The sequence below is a fragment of the Glycine soja genome, chromosome 6, assembly GCF_004193775.1.
Source record: "Glycine soja cultivar W05 chromosome 6, ASM419377v2, whole genome shotgun sequence".
Lineage (NCBI taxonomy): Eukaryota > Viridiplantae > Streptophyta > Magnoliopsida > Fabales > Fabaceae > Glycine > Glycine soja.
In genome coordinates, this window is record NC_041007.1 from 19,351,563 (window position 1) to 19,368,325 (window position 16,763).

The following is a 16,763-nucleotide window of genomic DNA, read 5'->3' on the forward strand; positions in this document are numbered from 1 at the left end:
CAAAGATTTAAATTTGGGGGAGTTTGATAACTGTTAATTATAAGTATATTTTGGGGGTTAAATTATAGAGGAATTTGTAATTTTTCTCTTCTAATTTTTCCTTTTTGAGCAAATAATTGTTAAATTAATATCATTTAAGTTTTTGTGTAGAGAATATTAAAAGTGATGGATTTATGAAGCTTAATGAGTAAAATAAAGCCCAGAAAAGCAGGAATAATTAAGGAAATCAAAGTTAATTAAGGAAAGTAAGTTAATTAAGAAAAACAAGACTAATTAAGGAAAGCATGATTAATTAAGGAAAGTAAAGGCGGGCTCGGTGCTAGAAGTTCACTAATCTGCACCTATAAAAGAAGAAGAAAGAAGAAGGAAAAGACATGCAAATTCCAATAGAATACAATTCCTTATAGAAGGCAAAGGCTAGAAGAAGGAGAAGCAAGTAATGAGAGTCATTCCTTCCCTTCATTCCCTTTCTTATCTTTTCTCCCTTTACTAAATATTTCCCTCTTGCAATTGTAAAGCCTCCTTGACAATGAGAGGCTAAACCCCCCTTTGTTAGGAACTTGGCAGTCAACTACTCTTAATGTAATTTCTCTCCCTATCTATTTATGAATATTACATTTGCATTATATTTTCCTGTGCTTAATATTATTGCCTATGGTTTGATCACCCATTTGCATGGTAAGTTTTAGGGGTAGTGTTGGGAAACGTTATTTTCTAATAGAACTGAGAAATGGTATCTAAATAAAGTCATAACTAGGGATAGGTTGATATTTGTTTAGCCTGTTATACATCTTTGTTCTTAATGCAATTTACTATTTTAGCTCTACAAAGGGATTTGAGAGAGAAAATAGATAAATTAGGCTCTTTCATGTGAGGGACCAAAGTTAGAGTATACTAGTAGATGCATGTGTAAATTGGAATAATTATAAATAGAGAAAAATAATTAACATTACATCAAAGAGTAGCTCTGGTAGGCTAAGTTCCCAACATTCTCATCTTCTGAATTTCCTTTTACAATAATATTGGATTTTCTCATCTTTTCTGGCTTTTAATTTAAATTTTTGTTTGATTTAATTTTCTGTCAATTTTAATTACTGCTTTTCTACAACCTTTCCAAATCTTTTTCTTAATCAAATATTCATCTACATAAGTGCAAACAGAGTCCTTGTGGATACGATACTCGGACTTCCATTTTAACTTTACTACTTGGGATGCATTGGTGCACTTGCCAATCCATCAACAGGTTTGATTCCCCCCATAAGAACCAATACTGCAATCTCACCAGTTTGTCCATCACCTTCTTCGGAACCCTGAAAAAAAAAGTAGGGATTGAATTTAAGACTGACTTTATGAGAGTAACCTTTTCCCCAAATGATAGGTGTCTTTGATTCCATCAAGATAATTTTCTCTCACATCTCTCAACTATATGATCCCACATCTCACTACGTCTTGAGTTTGTCCCAATAAGGGTACCCAAATGCGAGAAGGGAATGGACAACAATCTGTAACTAAGATAATTTGCTGCATTTTGAATCCACTGATGGGGCATGCCAATTGCCCCGAATTTTCTTTTGGCAAAATTGATCCTCAAACCTGACACTAATTCAAAACTCCTCTAAATGTCCTTAATTGTTTTTACGTTCTCCACCTATGTTTTTCCAAAGAAAATTGTGTCATCAACGTACTGTAGAAGGCTAATATCCACCTCATCCTTCCCTATTTTAATCCCTTCAAAAAGCTTCTTTTGTTGGGCTTCTCTCATCAAGCCAATTAACCCTCAACCACAATATTGAACAAAAATGGAGCCAGGGGGTCTTCTTGTCTAAGATCTCTCTAAGGAAAAACTCATCTATGGGGCTTTCATTTACCAATATTGAAATTGATGTTGATTTCAAATAGGCCTCAATCCAATCAATCCATTTAGTGCAGAATCCCATCCAATTCATCATATATGAAAGAAATTCCCAGCACACAGAGTCATAAGCCTTTTCATAGTCTACTTTAAACACCAAGCATCTTTTATTTCGTCTCTTCGCTTCATCTACAACTTCATCAACTATTACTGCACTGTGCAATAGCTGCCTACCCTCCATAAAAGCATATTAGCACTTGTCTATGATATAAGGCGGAAGCTTCTTAAGCCTAGAAGATAGCACTTTTGCCACAATTTTATAAGTACAACCTATTAGGGAGATAGGTCTATAGTCGTTGAGACCTTGCGGATCATGAACTTTGGAAATTAATGCTAGAAAAGAAGCATTGCTTCCTTTGGGAAAAACCGTGTTAGCATGAAACTCGTTCAAAAATCGAATCTGGTTTTGGGATATCCCAAAACCCTTTGATGAATTTAAAATTGAATCCATTCGATCCAGGGCTTCTTACACTACCACAATCCCAAATCGTTGTCCTCGCTTCATCCTCTTTTAAAGGTGCTACCAACAGATTGTTATGCTGCTGACAATGGATTTGAAAGTAACCCCGTCCAACCTTGGTCTCCCAATCAGATTCCTGAAATCTCCTTTTGAAAAACAATCTAGTTTCCTCTTTAACTTTATTTGGATCTTGAATCTAGCACCCGCCAGCAGCCACTCCTCTAAGCATATTATATCAACGCTTCCAATTTACAGACAAATGGAAATATCTAGAGTTGTAGTCCTTATCCTTAATCCATCTTGATCTTGCCTTTTTGCCTATTAATGGATTCAACTGTACTCACTGCCGACCACAAGTCCTCCTGTAATTGCTTTCTTAATTTTTCTTCTTCTTCATTCAGATGTCTATCATCTCTTTCTTTTTCTAGTTTATTGAGCTTCGACTCTACTTTCTTCAGTTTTTGATGAGCATCTCCAAACTGATTTATATTCCATTCTTTAGTCTCTGCTTTAGTTTCTTGAATTTTTCTTTAAGGACATATCCACTCAACCAGTTACAACATTTTCCATCCAACAATCTTGCACTAGCATCTTGAAAGATTTATCCTCAAGCAAGCAATCAAGAAACAAAAATGGCTTCAGTCCCCAATCAACAGTAGAGGATCACATCAAAATTAGGCAATAGTAAGAAAAAATCCAATCCAAGATTATCTGAATGTTGTCTTACTATTTAGAAAACCACCCTCAACTTCCAAGTCAACAATTCAATCATTATATTCCTTCAGACTACCTCCATTCTGAATCCTTAGACACCTTCCAACTCTTTCAGATGACCTTTGGATGAAATTGAAATCTCCTAAAATACACCATAAACTCCCATTATTTATAACTCTTAGTTGTCGGATTCCATCCCATAAAATTCTTTTAGAATTTATATCTCATAGAGAGTAAATATTGATTATATTCACTTTTCCACCATCATCAACCCATATACCTTCCAAATAAATATAAACATTTCCCTTCACCTTCTCCATTTTGAAAGTTGCATCACTCCAAATAAAGAGTAATCCCCCTGCATTATTTGTTGTTGGCTGCATTTCCCAATTAATTTCATTATCTCCCCACAGAACTTGACATAAAGTTTTGTCTATCACTTCCTTCTTAGTTTCTTGTAGACATTACATATCTACCTTTTCTTTTGCCATCAGTCTTCTAATTGAGGCCCCTCCCCAACCCTCTTACATTGTAGGTCATAATCTTCATCACACACCTGCATTGGTTCCCTTCCTTTGAATAATGCCCTTGTCCCTTTCCTCCAGTTCAATCAGTTTAGCTACAATCACTTCCTCCTATTTGCTGAAATTGACTCCTATGTTTTTTTTTTTCCATTTCCCAGTTGCTTGTTGTTTCTTTAACCAGCTCATAGCTTTTGGATGTTGAAGCTGAATTTGTTGGTGTTGTGGCCTTTATACTTTTGGGGTTCCCTTCCCACATGACAACTTCCTTCAGCCCACTACCTGCATATTATTTAGGGGATGCTGCTTAGGTGTATTTTATTGGGTTGTTCCTTCTTTCATTATTTTGTTTGTTGTCTGTTTGTGTTTTCCGCCCCTCGTGCAGATTTAATTTATCAATGGGCTTTATTTGTTTGTTGCACCCTTTGTTTCTTGGGAGTTGCTAGGTGCACCCAACAACATTGCTGGTGCACCCAACATTTTTATAAAATGCCAATTTTGCCTCTGTCTCGTTTTTCTTTAAATTTACGACGCCTGTGTAATTTTTTACGGTTTTACACTTTCTTTCTTTCACTGTCGTCTAGTTTGTGCCATTCTGGGTGGTTTTTACAAGTTTTTTCGAGGTAGTCATTCGGTGAAGGTTAAATATTGGCGGTTGCTGTTGTTATTGTTGTTTTTATTTCGCCGGAGGTACGCATTTTACCGCTTTTTTGTGTAGATCTGTTACATATGGAAGAAGTTATTCTTCAGTAAATTTTTTACGAAAGAACTTCTTCCGTAACCGTAAAACACTTGTTACGGAAGAAGTTATTCCGTAAAAAGCTTACGGAAGAACTTCTTCCGTAAATGCACACTGCTTCTTACGAAAGAATTGAAGCTTATGGAAGAACTTCTTCCATAAATGGACATTGCTTCTTACGGAAGAAGTTCTTCCGTAAGAAGCCATTAGGCTTAGGCTTCTTACAGAATAACTTCTTCCGTAAGCTTTATTGTTCAATTTTTAAATTTTTTTAAAAATTTGTGAAAAAATTAATAAATATGAATATTAAAATTTATAATTTTTGTATTTCATATTTTAAAAATTGTGGATAATTGGTTTAGTTAGGTATAATAATTTAGTTATAATATTAAATAATTTAGGTAAAATAATTGTATTTTGTTGTAGTAGTAAAATGTTTAATTAGTTGTTAGTTATAGTGTTATATATTTTTATTGTTAATTACGGTGCAAAATATTTATTTGTTTGAAGTAATTTTTTGTGAAATTAGATGTTTCATAAAATTTAATATTATTGTGTTTTAGAAATACAAAATATTTAGTTTAAGTAAATAATTTAGTTTTAAATTTTGAATGTAGTTGTATTAGTTGTTAATATGTATGTAGTTATTATTTAATCAATTTTTAGTTTTGCTAATATGGTAATTTGTATGTACTTGTGTATGATGCATAATTTATTAATATGTCCTTAAGATGGACGAAGATCAATGAACGTATGACAATACGATGTCACAAGAAGTTCATATGGATTATGAAAATGAAGAAGAATGCGGTGTGAATCAACCACATGTTAATTGTTCGGATGCTTTTAATACTTCTCAGGTAATCATGTTCATTAGTTTGAGTCATTTGGTTGAATGTATGTTTTGTATAAAAATTAATATGTCGGGGTTACATTGTAGGTCTTTGGTACCCGAGATGATGTTTTGCAGTGGGCTCGAACAATTGCCCATGAAAATGGATTTGTTGCAGTGATTATGAGGTTTGACAAGATACTGGTAGTGGAGGAAGAAGTTCATTTGTGTTAATTGGGTGTGAAAGGAGCGGTCTATACAAGTGTAAGAATAAAGAATTTGTTAGAAGAGACACTGGGAGTAGGAAATGTGGTTGTCCCTTCAAGCTTCGTGGGAAACCAGTGCATGGAGGGGAAGGTTGGATGGTGAAGTTGATCTGTGAGATTCACAATCATGAATTGGCCAAGTCCTTAGTTGGACATCCATACGTTGGGCGATTGACCAAGGATGAAAAGAAAATTATTGCTGATATGACAAAGTTTATGGTGAAACCAAAAAACATCCTGCTAACGTTGAAGGAGCACAATACCAACAGTTGCACCACAATCAAACAAATTTACAATGCAAGAAGTGCATATCGTTCTTCCATTAGAGGAGTTGATACTGAAATGCAACATCTAATGAAGTTTCTTGAACGTGATCAATACATTCATTGGCATAGATTGAAGGATGAAGTTGTGGTGCGTGATCTGTTTTGGTGTCACCCAGATGCAGTAAAGTTATGCAATGCATGTCATCTGGTATTTTTTATAGACAGTACCTACAAAACAAATAGGTACAGACTCCCACTACATGACTTTGTTGGGGTGACACCAATGGGGATGACATTCTCTGCTGGGTTTGCATATCTGGAGGGTGAACGTGTTAATAATATTGTATGGGCTTTGGAACAGTTTCGAGGTCTATTTTTAAGAAACGATCGCCTCCCTGTTGTTATTGTCACTGACAGAGACCGAACACTGATGAATGCAGTGAAAACTGTGTTCCCGGAGCATACAAACTTGTTGTGCAGGTTTCACATCGACAAGAATGTCAAGGCCAAGTGCAAATCTTTAATCGGTCAAAAAAATGTCTGGGACTATGTAATGGATAACTGGGGTACTTTGGTTGATTGTTCGTCCGAACAACAGTTCGCTGGATGCCTTCACAAGTTTCAAATTGCTTGTTCACGTTGGCCAATGTTCGTTGACTATGTTAACGAAACATGGATTATCCCACACAAGGAAAAGTTTATTACAGCCTGGATGAATAAGGTCATGCATCTAGGCAACACACAACAAACAGGTATTAAAACGTTATTTTTTTCTAGTAAGGGTTATTAATAAATGGTATTTAATTATTGTATATTTGTAATGTTTGTTGTGTATTTTAAATGTAAGGTTGAATATGCTCATTGGGCTCTAAAAAGAGTATTACCAAATAGCCTTGAAGACCTTTGTAGTGTTTGGGATGCCATGAACAACATGATCATGCTGCAACACATTGAAATTAAAGCATCCTTCGAAACCAGTACGCATGTGGTTGGACATGTATTTAAAAAAACCTTATACAAGAGGCTTCTTGGAATGGTTTCAAGGAACACTTTAAATGAGATTGTTGCTGAGGTTGAGCATCTATGTTATCTTGGCAACGATCCCTCTTCTTGTGGTTGTGTGATGAGAAGCACACACGGTCTTCCTTGTGCTTGTGAGCTATCTAGGTATACTACTGGTAGCATCCTAGTGGATTCAGTCCATATGTTCTAGAGGAGATTTTGCTTTTCAAATAAAGGGTTATGTGAGGCCAAAGTCAGCATTAAGGAAGAGATTGAGACCATATCTAAAATATTTGAGGAACATGATGTGTGTGGCAAAGTAACTCTCAAGAGTAAACTTCGAGATATTACATACCCTGATCAAAACTGTAGAAGCAAGCTTCATGATGATGAACCAAGCAATTTTGATGATGCCAAAAGCCCAAGTGATTGATTCAAGACTTCAAGATCAAGCATCAAGAATCCAATCCAAGATTCAAGGTTCAAGAGAAGAAATCAAGAAGCAACAAGTCAAGACTTCTTATAGGATAAGTATTAAAAGATTTTTTCAAAAACCAAATAGCACAGTTTTGTTTTACAAAAGAATTTTCTCAAATTTTCTAAGATACCAGAGTGATTACTCTTTGGTAATCGATTACCAGTTATCAGTAATCGATTACCAGTGACCAGTTTAGTTTTCAAAATATTTTCAAATGATTTGTAACGTTCCAAAATGTTTTTCAAATAGTGTAATCGATTACACTATATTAGTAATTGATTACAAGTGAATCTGAACGTTGGAATTCAAATCCAATTGTGAAAAGTCACAACTTTTCATAAAATGCATTGTGTAATCGATTACACCTTTGTGGTAATCGATTACCAGTGAACAATTTTGAAGAAAAAGTTAAGAGTTATAACTCTTAACATGGTTTTCTAAAAAATTCATAACTTTTCCAATGGTTTCTTTGACCAGACATGAAGAGTCTATAAAAACATGACTTTGACAAACATTCAAGATACATGTGTGATATTCTTCCAAAACAATCTTTTTTCACAATCTTTCTCTAGCCATTGCCCATTGCTTTTTATTTGCCAAAATGCTTTCTAAACTTTGTTTCAAAACTTTTTCTGAAAGTGGAAATTCTGCAGAAAACAAAAGTGTGCTATTTTTTCTTCCTTCTCCTTCTTGCCAAAAGATTCAAAGGACTAATCGGCTGAGAATTCTTTTGATTCCCCCTTCTCCCTTTTGTCAAAAGATTCAAAGGACTAACCGCCTGAGAATTCTTTTGATTCTTCCTCTTCTCTTTAAACAAAAGATTTCAAAGGACTAACCGCCTGATATATCTTTTGTTTCCCCTTACAAAGATTCAAGGGACTAACCGCCTAAGAATTCTTTGTCTTAACACATTGGAGGGTACATCCTTTGTGGTACAAGTAGAGGGTACATCTACTTAGGTTGTAATACTGAGAACAAGAGAGGGTACATCTCTTGTGGATCAGTTCAAGTGAAGGGTACATTGACTTGGTTGTTTAAAGAGAACAAGGGAGGGTACTTCCCTTGTAGATCTTTGCTTGTAAAGGATTTTACAAGGTTATTGGAAATCTCAAGAATCAGTGGTTGCTTGGGGAATGAATGTAGGCATGGGTTGTTGCCGAACCAGTATAAATTATGTGTTTGTCTTCTTCTTCGCTACACTCTTTAATTTTCGCCGTGTACATTTTATTTCCGCTTTACTTTTGTTTAAGTTATTGTTTCTGTTCTTTACTTTCTCATAACTTAGTAGTAAAACCTAATTGAATCTAGTAATATTAAGAAGGATAAATTTTTAATTAGTCGAGACACGTTCATAATTAATTCAACCCCCCCTTCTTAATTATTCCAAGGCCACTCGATCCAACAAGTGGTATCAGAGCAGGTTTCTTGAGAAAAGTTTCACAACTTCAAGATTTATGGTCTCTTCAAATTATTTGTTTCCCGAAGGCAACTCCATCCATAGGCCACCTATCTTTAATGGTGAGGGTTATCACTATTGGAAAACCCGAATGCAAATCTTTATTGAAGCCATAGATTTAAACATTTGGGAAGCAATAAAAATAGGACCTTATGTACCCACCATAGTAGATGCAAGCACAAGTACAACAACAAAAAAAAACCTAGAGATAAATGGACTGAAGAAGATAGAAGAAGAATCCAATATAATCTTAAAGCCAAAAACATTATTACTTTTGCCCTAGGAATAGATGAATATTTTAGAGTTTCAAACTGTCTAAATGCAAAGGAGATGTGGGATACACTACAACTCACACATGAAGGCACCACTGATGTGAAAAGATCTAGAGTCAACATCCTTACACATAAATATGAATTATTTATGATGAACACTAATGAGAACATCCAAAGCAAGCAGAAAAGATTCACACACATAGTTAATCACCTTGCCTCCTTAGGAAAAACCTTTCCTAATGAAGATTTAATTAATAAAGTTTTGAGATGCTTAAGTAGGGAATGATAACCCAAGGTAACTGTCATTTCTGAAAGTAAAGATCTTTCTTCTACGTCTCTTGCCACTCTATTTGGCAAATTACAGGAACATGAGATGGAACTCCAACGACTAAATCAAAATGAAGAAACCGAATAGAGGAAAAAAAGCATTGCACTAAAAGTCTCCTCATCAATGCAAGAGGAAGATGAAGATGAAGAATCAAAAGATGAAGAAGACTTCTCACTCTTTGTGAAGAAGTTTCACAAATTTGTCAAGAAGAGAAGAATCGAGAGGCGTCAAAATTTCAACCATGAAAAAGATTCCAAGAAGACTCTCCAACTCTTTGATGCTACAAATGCAACCAACTTGGTCACATCAAAGCAAATTGCCCCTCAAACGAGCAATGGCCAGAGAAGAATGAGAAGAAAAGTCATGAAGAAAGAAGATCCAAGAAGGCGTATATTGCATAGGATGACAATGACTCATCCGATGGTTCGGAGAAGGAGATCAACCTTCTATCCAAGGACTATGAGAGCGATGAGAACATCTCTCAAGAAGATTAAGCAAAAAGTAAAAGTCTTACTTCCGGCTTTGAAGATTTGGGCACTTAAATCATGAAAAAGGTAACATCAAAACCATTCTCTTTTAAATTAAGTTGGTTGAAACTTTCCTTTCAATTAACTTGTTATATGATGACTAACAAAATTTTATTTGTTTGTCTTGATTGATTGTTATTATGAGTATGTGCTTATATGTTTGATTGAGTTATTTTCCTTTCTCAAAGCATGAAGTTTATTATTAAAACAAATATTTGATAATGCCTATGATTCTTGCATGAGTTTTAGTATGATATGTGAATTACTTGCTTAAAAGTCATTCATAAAGTTTTTTTTAGATCTATTATGTTATATATATTTATTTTCATATAAGAATTTTTTTTATATAAAGTATTTTGACTCCCCTTTCAAATTCTTTCACCCTAAGAGTTCATTCAGCATTTAGTTATGCTAAAATGCTCTCTGGTAATCGATTACCACAATGTGTAATTGATTACAGCGAGTCATACTAAGTGCAATCGATTACCAAAAGATTGAATCGATTACAACGCGTCCCTATTACTTATAAATTCAAATTTCAGAATTCACAAAACTGCAACTTCGTCTCTCTCACGAAACCCTCATTCCCAATTTTTCTTTCTGCCATAACTTACTCATTTCTTATTCAACCTCTTCGATGACACAGAGAGATTTGAACAATTAAGGTTGTCCCTACTTGTTGATGTGTTTTCCAAGGTATGTTGTTTAGGTTTTCTTTTTAAGAACAAACTTTAAATAACTTAGATGTGTATGTTTGTTTGATTTAGGTTAGTGTGGACAAGTGGATGAATATAACGGAGATGAGATATGTCATTGCATCAAGGTATAACGTAATCCTTGTATCATTGTCCCGACAACAAAGCATGACATTTTTTTCTCTTAGAAGTAAACCACCACCCGATTCTTTTGTGCACCGCATGATATGTGTCGATCACGTGTTTGGAAATCATTTCGTTCAGGTACATTGAAGATAGTTAGTCTAACTTTTAGAATTATGCAATCACTTCCCTGGTTCATTTGAGTTAATAATGTTTGTTCACGTACAACAGGTTTATTTGAAAGACCGTTGTCCTTTACCGCCTCTAGCATTGTTATGGTCAAGCAATTCTTATCCTCAGGCAAAGCGATGGCCAATTCCATATATTAGTAGAATGCAGCGGTACACAAGCTTCATCATGACCTTCAAAAGAGACTATGTCAACCTAAATGAAGACTAAACATGCATTGTTTATCTAATTGTATTCATTATGCGATATAATTTGTTGTAAGTCGTTAGTCAATAAATAGTAAGTAATTGTTGCGTTAAGAAATAAATTGGTTGGTGCAACCAAAATCAATTACACATATATGATACATTGTTGTCATAATTGACAACACATAATGAAATGCGTGCGTATTAAAGTTTGATCGTGACACGACATTGACTGACTTGACAAGACATTCTGATGCATGATACAGCTTGACACCACATTGGTTTAGTAGGAAACATAAACACGAAACATGTTAATACGTGTCTATTTTTTTTAAAAAAAGTGAACCAATCTGTCGGTGAAAAGCATCTATATATATGAGACACGACAAACGCTAAAAAATGACACATGAGCTTGCTTTCACATACTCTCCCAATTGTTACACAAAGTATGACATTTTTAGGAGAGACTAGCAGTTAGACGATTGTCAACTCAATGTTGGGTTTCATTTTTCCAAATGGATCGATTATTCACAATGATAGTGGGGTTTACTTCCAAACTTCCACTCCGGTGCCCATTCAAGTACCAAACAACTGTGATTTTGCAAGGCTAAAAACCATAATACACACTACCCTTCAGCTAATCGACAAACAATTTTTGGATGAAATTCACTACTGACAGCCATTCACAGATACAGGTAACCAAATTCACTTTCAATGTATGCAATTGATAAATGATGACGATGCCAACACAATGTTAATGTGTAATGATCAATTTTTGTGTGTTGGTCCGATTGAGTTATTATGCACCGTTGGAAGAACACCAGATGGAATAATAAACTTACTTGATGCGCTTATGTATTACAACGGGAGGTGGAACATGCCACGCCAAAACAACTTTGTAGGTTACGCGTTCACAGGAAAAAAATCCTAAAAAATTTGAAATTTCTTCAGGATGTACCATCGATGAATTGAAGGATTTGATAAAGCAAGTTGCACTTGAAGGGATTCCCCCTCATGGAATTCATGCATCACAAACGGTAAGACGATTGCTTTTTTGACAACCAGGTCATTTTGAGTATTCAGACAAAGTTATCAAATTTGAAATTATTGAGCTGAAAACTAGCGATGACGTGCTAAAGGTCTTAGTACAATCTAACTATTGGAAACAATTTGGGCCAATAGAAATTTTAGCTGTTTTTTCTAAACAGGTTACGGAAATGGAAGACAAACATGGCTACATCGCTACATGATTGAATGCAAGTTTTATTTCCTAGTTTTTCATGCAAATTTTATTTCTTTCCAGCATGTTGAAGTGAATGTAATGTTTGAATTTGAAAAAAAAATTGTGTTTGGCTTTTTTTGTGATTATTGTAGTTTCTAACGCAGTTGTAGCACACATGTATTTTTATGATACCAAGGTTAGACAAGTGTCAGTGACCACAAAAGCATTTAAATGTTCAAAAGCCACCGCAAGAGGTTTACCACAATTAAGTTCAACAAAAATAAAAATATATTAAAAAAATGACATGCTAGTCACCATTAAGAAGAAAACAACAACAAGGAATGTGACATTAGAGTAAAATAACTAGAGACCTCATGCCATTATCTTGGCATACCTAACGTAAAGACAGTTCATAACTTTCCCAACATTGGAAGTCGATGTTAGGATCATCAAATATGACAAGTCTTGCCATCAATATGCCTTACTTTCCATCAATACACCTTACTTTCCATCAGAAGCGTTGCGAGCCTTGCCTCAAGTCGTTCTTGTAACTTTTATACACAATATCACTTTTTTTCTTATTCTATGTTGTTTATTTATTTGATATTTTTTAATTAATATAAACTTAAAAACATTATTGGTAATAGATCATAAATCTACATGTAGTTATGTTTTAAATCTACACGTAGTTATCTTTTAAACTGGTTGATATTTTTCATCTTTTATTTGTAGTAATTTGTTGTAGAAATTTAAAATCATTATGATTTTTTTTTTGTAAAAAAGTGTTTTATCATATACATACTTTTAGCGTTGAACTTCTAGACATGTTTAAAAGACAAGTGCACAACAAAAATCAATGCAAAAAATAAATTCAATAAAAATTGTAACCAAAATAATATAACAAATACAAAAATGTTATCAAATACAATAAAAGACATGTATCAATTATCTATGTGACATCTACATCGCACCCTAAGACTTCCATCTGAGGCGTCACCCCTAGCGATCCTGAGGCAATCTTGCATGATCTCGTGTAACTCTGTGCCTTTAGTAACCATCCTAAGGTTGAGCACACGCTCCAACCTTTCTGTGATTGCTTCACAACCTTTACAAGCATCTTGAGACAGTCATAAAAACACAGTTATTACAAAATTTTAAATAAAAATCAATTTATAAAACATTAAACCAACTAATCTTACCACTGAATCTCTAGGGAGATTAGATGCCACTGGAACCTCTGGGATATGTGGCTCGACGTATTCCTCATCATGTGGGGCAGGTGGATGTCTGGGCTGATCACCTGCCTGGGTTGGTGTGACGAATGGATGAGATATCTGGAAAAACCAATCCATGTAGTCTGCTGATACCTGTCCAAGGACAACACGAATCTCACCCGCAGGTGCTACATGGTCCGAGAAATTCATCCACCTATCATCTATCTCCTCATATGACAGTGAAGCACTAACAGGCGGTGGAGGGATCGTTTGAATATACCTGAATTGTCGTACCACCCTCTCTGGTCGAACAAAGACCACAATAGGACCCCATCTTAGCTGACCCTGGAAGTAGGAAATCAGGTCAAAGCCCCTAACTCCTTGGTGGTCAGCGTAAGGCATCCAACACACGTCCGTGATTGTCAGAGCATCTAAACGTGCCCGGTACGACGCTCCTGTGATCCCCCTTATGTGAGCCTTCGTAGTCAGCCACCGAGAGGCACATGGGGTCGTCTCAGCATACGCATCATCAGTGACGCACTGATTCTCACTAGGAAAGTGCTTATATATCTAGTACTACAAACATGACGTGAACATAAGATAAAAAACATGTTTACATCATAATCCAATTTAACTTATTACAAACACAACATTTACATGTAATAAAGTCAAGTACGCAACCATCTGTCATGTAGGGGTCTGGTAAGCTTCATTTAGCTGGTCATACATGTGCACCAGCGCCGTAGCTCCCCAAGCATAGACCCCTGTCTGACCCAGGTCTCGAAAACCCTCCAGATGAACCACATGAACATGTGTTGCACTCTTGTTAGAAAAAAAAGTGCAATCCACCAAGTGGAGGAGGTAAGCATGGGCTGCTTCAATCCACCGTCGGGCATGGAATCTACTCTGATAGATCTCCCAAAGCCACGAAAGTCATACGTATGCCACATGCGCCCGTACGGTCTCAGCTCTAGCCTTCTCACCGGAGACCTCAAGCAGCTCCATCAACAAGAAGATCGCCTCGTCCACAAGCAGAGGCTCAAAGCTGTGTAACGCACCTGTGATGGGAAGATGGAGGAGTGCCGCCATATCGTCCAGGGTGATCGTCAACTCTCCTACTACAAGGTGGAAGGTGCTGGTCTCCTTATGCCACTTCTCGACAAATGCGGATATAAGTCCAGGATCGCCGGTGACTACAGAACACCCGATCAATGGACTTAATTCGGTGGCCGCCACTAGGCCTTCTATCTCAGGCGCTGGCCTCCCAAATTTATCAACCTTCCTACCATGGGAGACCAACTTCAACTCAGGTCGTTCCTGATTTGAAGAACACATCATAACAGTTTATTAAAAATTCATTATCATAAATGACTCAACAAAAACAAATAATTAACAAATAACTTTACGTAAAAATTAAAATACCTATCCACTCCAGATGCTATGTGCCACATGGTCCGCAAACGAAGTAAGGATCGATGGGTCACGTGGCCCACCAGGGAATCCCTCAGCATGATCAGCAGGTGACCCCTCAGCACCATCAACAGTTATGCCCTCTACATCCGCAACATCTACGTCCGCAGTCCTCTCAGGAATATCCTCGTCCATATGAGGAACATCCTCAACAATTGCAACATCTACTCTTCGCCTACGGGCAGATACGGTAGGCCTACGACGCAGGGAAACATCATCTGCATGATGCTCATCCTCTCTAACCAAGCCTTTGCCTATAACCCTAGATAAGGTACGCCCTAAACCTCTGGTTCTAACCATGATCTGCAAATCATGATGAATACGTATTTTTTGGGGTCAAATTAACTATTCATATAATTATAAACCTACATATATCCTCAGCCTTACATTATAAACCCTAATCACACTTTCCTAAGCATTATCGACTACGCACTACATAAACTAAACCTTACACACTCAACCTTAATCACTACACATCTATAATACACGTAAGAAACATATTTTTATGAAAATATAGAAAACGTAAAAAACAAAATTTTTACCTAATATATAATATTTAATTAATTTTTTTACTTACCACCAAACTTAATTTATAAAAAAAATATTATATATTAGGTAAAAACATATTTTTATGCAAGCATAAAATATTATAACAAAAAAAACCACCAAACTTAATTTATAAAATAAAATAACCAAACTAATTAAAAATAAATAAAACATTCTTATGGAAGAACTTCTTTCGTTAGAAGAATTGCCTTCATACGAAAGAACTTCTTCCGTAAAAGAAAAACGCTACAACTTCACCATTTTTGCAGAGAAACGAAGTCATCTACCTTATAGCCAGAAACTCCTAAGCTAAATCACCATTGGACATTAAAGGGGAGTGGAGATAGGAGCTACTAACCTCGACGACGAAAACGCAGAAACGAAGCTCCCAAAATGAACGAAAATGGCAGCCCAGGCACGGAGAAGAAGGACAACAAAAGAGGAGCAGGCACGGAAGACGGGAGAAGAAAAGAAGCACTCACAGAAGAAGCGATGAATAATGGGTGCACCTTTATTTTTAAAACTTTTAAACAAAAACAATTTTACTCATTCACATAATTACTAGATGAACCAACAATGTTTCTTGTTGCCACCTAACAACTCCCTTGTTTCTTATATACATCTTCCATTTATGGCCGGGCTTATTTGTTTTGGGGCCCAAATCATTAATCTCCTTGTTTTTTCCCTTTTGAATATTTCATATTGGTACATGAGCACTATTTGTCTTTTTCTTTGTGCTGATTTGACTCCCGCTTTTCCTAGATAGCTCCTTTAATTCAAATTCAATCTGTTGTTGTGGGGCCTTTTCTTCCCCATTGATTCCCTTTTTGTTGATCTATTTGCCATCCTTATCAGAGAGCATTGTATCTACCTCCCCTGTCTGATGATATTCTGCTGCCAGGCTTTGCGTCCCAAACAACTCCCTGTCCCCACAATGCTATTTTTCAGCCTCCTGCAGCTTTTGATTAGCTATGTCTTCACCTAACCCACATTGAGTGGGGCCATGATTCTGTTAAAAAACTTTGCTATCAACATTGTTGACCATTGTCGCAAAGGCTAGGTAATACCCAACGGCCAAAAACTACTTCCCAACGTTTCTGGCTTGTTCATCACCGTCAGCATCCCTGTCAGAGTTGTTTCTGGACTTTCATCGTCCACCTGAGCTTCCTCCGACTGAATGTCGAAGCCAATTTCACTCCCTTCAGAAGATACATCAGTTTCTCCATAACCCCCTCTATAACAATTGCAACTATGGAAGCCGTTGTGAAAGCATTTAATGCCCATGAGGGGAGAGAGAAAGTAATATTGTTTATTCAGGAGAATGATCAAATGTCTGCATACTTTAT